We start from the raw sequence: 5,326 nt of genomic DNA, 5'->3' as shown, positions 1-5,326 counted from the left end.
AATATTACACAATTAAAAAAAATTTTATAAGCTTTTAAAACTAATAGAATAAATATGCAAAGTGGGAACACATTTTTTTGTTTACCTACATATATATTAAAACAATCCATCCAACTAGTATCTAAAGGCTGATTTTTCTATATTTTTGCTTGCAACATCATTTTAAATAGAGGAACCTTCTATAATCTTCTTCAAGGCATCCTTGGAGGTATCATTATTATTTTTTGATTTTGCATCTTTGTCATATCATGTTAGATTCTCTCGCATGAGGTATGTTGTACATACACTAATAAAGTTCCATCCTTCTTTGTACATTTTCATTGATGGAATATTTAATATAATTATCTTATGCTTAGTGTACTATTCACTAGTTTACCATAGTGCTCAATAGGAGAAAAGATTAAAACTTGTAGAGAAACCATTACAAGTCTAAATCCAACTATCAATTGAGTCATTTCTAAGTCATGATGTTTCCTTTTACTATAAAGATGTTCCTTAGTGATGTCATTAACCATAGAAGTGGGATCAATAAGACACCCAAAGAAAGGATATTTAGCAATCTGAGTAGAAATATAGAGAGGACCATTTGGAACCTAAAACTTATCAGCATTAGTGAATGAGATAGTACATTTATGATTCGGTTTAGGTTGATTATTAGATGTAGAAGGAATATCTTTCTTGAGTGGAGGTGGAGGTTACACTAGACATTCCATGCCATTAACAATATTATTATTCTCTCATTTTAAGGTATTATAATCGACATTCATTTTAGGAGGACATAAGAAGAAAGAGGCTAACCAATAGTATTTGTATACTGATGGAAAGGATTAGTGTTGATTTGAAGATTTTTATTAGGAGGTGCCACATATTTATTCCCAATATCTTGCCCTCAATATATAAAGTATTGGCATCAATAAAATCCCATAGCTTACATTTCAAAGAATAATAGGCCTCAGTATCATGTCCAAACTGGTGATGAACTTGACAAAAATCTTAAGGATTAAAGTGCAAACTTGATATCATAGAAGGAAAAACCATTTTTTAACCAAAGAAAGTGTAATAATATTAGCACTAACCAGCCTAATCATTAGAGAAAGTAAAGACTCAAAGAGAGGAGTGAACTTAAGATTTATCTTATAAATAGAGGAAGAAGTAATGGCACTTTGAGATGTAGCGACTACTTGATCATCTACTATATTCATGGCTTTATTGATCTTAACATAGTTGTTAGGTTTGTGGATTTATTTAGGATTAGGTGTAGCATCAATCTTATCAATTGGTACATGAGCCATTGGAGTGGTGCTCTTAAACTAACCCACTTGTAATTGATAATGATGAAGTGTTGCATAAAGTTATAAAAAAGTGATAAACTCAGTAAGGAGAATCTTATCTCTAATATAGTTTTATAAATTCAAAATAAACATGTGTTGAATATCAATATCAAGCATAGGATAAGAAATATGAGCATGAAAATTCTTAATTCTACCACTAAATTTAGTCAGTTTCTCTTTAGAGCCTTGTTCAGAATGCATCAAATCAATCAAAGAAACAAAAGGCCTAATATTATTTTGAAACTATTGTATGAAAAATTTAGCAAGTTAATGAAAAGAATCAATAGAATATGGTGGCAAAGAGAACTACCATTGCAAATTTTTGTCATAGAATGTGTGAGAAAATGACTTAGCTAAATTCTTATAGTCATTAGAATAGTCACTATATCGAACTTGAAATGTCTTAAGATATGTCACAGATCACCTTTACCATATAAGTGTCAAGAAAAGAAATATTATCTTATAAAGGAGTAGTAGTATGGATAATATCAAAAGACAAATGACTACCCATATCATATGTAGGAACATTTAAGTTAGATTGAGTGAAGGAAGCAAGCTTTTGCTACAAAGAAGACACCATCGAAGAAAGACTAAGGATGATGGAATCATTAGAAGCAATAGATGAAACATTCACATTTGACAAACTAGGAAGGGTGAGCAAATTAACTTGAATGAAAGAAACTATAGGTGGAATATTAGGGACCATGGTAGGAGGATTAGGATAAATAAAAGGAACACTATTATATGAAGGCTCTAAAGACAATAATGAATTAGAATAATCACAAGAAAAGAGGGAATAGGAAGCCTACAAAGAGGATTAGGAACCTAAACATAAATAGTCATAACAAGAGGAACATAAATGGAAATGCTAGCCATAGGAACAAAAATAGGAAAAATAGGCTGAAGAATAGAAATAGGAGGAACCCTTCCTATTTTAGAAGAAACTTGAGTCAAAGGATTAACATGATAATGGGAAATATGAGTAATATCATGGAACAGATTAACACCATGTTCATCATTATGGATCACTTTTTTTAAGAGCATCAGGAGTTGCAAGAGTATTAGTATTGTGATTTTCCTATAAAAGCTAATAATGCATTTGATCAATATTAGTAAAAATCTTATCACATTGTTCACGATGAAATCATAAAGCCTCATATTGATCATGAGGTGAGTGACAAGAGTCATGCTCCATAGTAGGATTAGGATCACAAGCAACTATAAGATCACCCAAGTTTCTAAGGTGAGGAGAAGATGAATTAGGATCAAAGAGAGCCATGAGTCTATGAATTCTCCTAATGGGAATGCTATAAGCAGGAAGAAAAGTAGTAAATATCATACACCAAAAAAGGAAAGAAAACACAAAGAGATCTAATCTTATGATATGAAATCCAAAGTAATATAATGACAAAGTATGAAAAGAGAATCTAACATCACAAATGAAAGAGGTTGATACACAATATAACATAAGGATCTAACCCGTCAATCGAAAGAGGAAATTTTGATAGTCAAGTTCACAAATAAATGGTGAAAATAAAATAGACCTCAAAATTCAAAGGGGATTATAACACCACAAAAGAAATAGGTGATGTAGTCAGGTTCACCAATAAAAGTTGAACACACAATAAAATGCAATAATATAATGCCAAATTCAAAAGAGGAAATGTTAAAGGGTGGGTTCATCAATATATGTAAGAGGGGGAATGTGAATCAATGATAATTCCCTAAGCTCATCACACAACATTTTTTCATACATACATACATACATACATATAAAGAGAGATAAGATAAGGAAAATAATCCTTCTACTTCAAATTCTAGAGAACTAGGTCGAGAAATATTAGTCTCAGCCAAATGAACTTGAAGCATTAATGCAAACTAGATGTAGGAAGAATAGGGGAAAATAAATCCAATTCCTTAAGTGTTCTCCATGCATGTATGAAAGAGGGTACAACTATATGGATTTATTGAAAGGAAAAATAAGGTAAAGAAAAATACATTTGAAATCTATTTTCTACCTTTTGTATTGATCAAAATGAGGGGAAATATTCAAATTCTAGACTAAAATGATAGGATAGATGAAACCCAAAAATATTTTGCTGATCTGTCAAGCGAAAAATTATGCTCTAGGGGTGAAAAAAATTATAGGGGTGAAGTTTTTCCCTAATTTATGGTTTCCAATGCTTATTCTAATTTCACAATTTAGCTAAACAAAAAAATGGTACTCTAATCTCCAACCTGTTCATCAATCTGATATCTAAAAACTACAATAAAAGGTCTTTTTTCTTTTCTTTTTTTCGCGGGTGGGGGGGTGGGGAGCAGTGTTCCTCAATCAAACCCAAGTTTTCGAATTAACCTTGAATTGAAATTTAAAAAATTGCATGAATGTAAAGTAAATGTACAAATTCACCTTACAAAGTTAGATCTCTTTAATCGAATGTAATGTACTTGACTTCACCAATAGATTGGATCAAGAAGATGAAGATGAATGGATGTAGAAGACATGGTAAAGGATTTTGAATGGATTGAGTAAGATCTTGAAGATAAATTCCTTCAATTTATTAAAAACTTGAACCCTTAATCTCCAATATAATACTTGAAGTCTTCAGTACTTGAGAGCGAGAGAGAGAGAGAGAGAGAGAGAGAGAGAGAGAGAGAGAGAGAGAGAGAGAGAGAGAGAGAGAGAGAGAGAGAGAGAGAGAGAGATCTTGAACTTGTGAATGCATGGCTTGTTATCAAAAATGGAGAAAATGGAAGGGTTTATAAATAGAGCTCAAAATTAACTAACTCACATATATCAACCAACCTAGGAATTAACACCCAAACATCCTAGAACAAAGGACCTAAAGAGAATAGAAAAAATATGGCCTCATCAAGGGACAATTTCACCCCTAATTGGCTCATCAGGGATGAATTGCTCCCTTTATTGATCAAGGAAATATTTATCCCTTGATAATTAGGTGTAGAAACCCTTAGGGTTGTCTTGGGGATCCAAACTTGGTCTCAAAATCCCAAAATCAGGTCTAGATTCCAAGGAAACCCTTTTACAGTGCTAGAAGTAGATTCCAAGTTGATGGATGCATGAAAAGGAGTATCTAGGGGAAATATATCCTATCTTGTGCTTAAAAGCATGAAAATAGGAGCTTAAAAGAGGATCTATTAGGTTTTACACCAATTCCACTTAGATGGAATAACAGAAAAGGGTAGAGGAGATGTGTGTGTGTGTGTGTGTGTGTGTGTGTGTGTGTGTGTGTGTGTGTGTGTGTGTGTGTGTGTGTGTGTGTGTGTGTGTGTGTGTGTGTGTGAGAGAGAGAGAGAGAGAGAGAGAGAGAGAGAGAGAGATGATCTCACATTAAATAGGTGCTAAACCTTAATTAAATTGGAATGCTTCCAATATAAGATGGCATGGTAAAATTGAAAAAACCCAAACCAAAGTATCAAATAATCTATGCCTAATACTAATTATAACCATAATTAAAAACATATACAAAGTACCCATAAGGATATAAAGTACAAAACACCATAAACAAATCCCTCCTAGGACAAATGCATAATTATAAAGTTAAGAGTAGACACTGGCTTCTCATCACACAAACTAATGACTTGGTAGACATTGTGAAGCTTGGAAACTACTATTTTCTCAGTGAACACTACTGGACTACACACTGTCTATATTCACTTGGTAGCTTCAGGAATGCTCGATGTGATCTTTGAAGCTTGGTTATCCCTAGATTGCTCGGCAAACACTAGAGACTGAATGATGAGCTCAATAACCATATAGAATTGAATAAGTTCTGTCACTAATGACAAATATAGCATAATGCCAACAATCTCCCCATTTTTCATTAGTGACAAAAACACTTATAGACCAAAACTTATGTACGCTGACATGTTAATTTTTTATTTTTCAAAATTAATCTTTGTAAAGCTGCTATATATACATTTGTACATATCTCCCCCATACATATGACATAATACATACATAGTCTTTCTTC

The sequence above is a fragment of the Cupressus sempervirens genome, chromosome 10 (assembly GCF_028749045.1).
Source record: "Cupressus sempervirens isolate cs-2001-9-10 chromosome 10, ASM2874904v1, whole genome shotgun sequence".
Taxonomy (NCBI): Eukaryota; Viridiplantae; Streptophyta; class Pinopsida; order Cupressales; family Cupressaceae; genus Cupressus; species Cupressus sempervirens.
Note: the sequence above shows the minus strand (reverse complement) of the source record.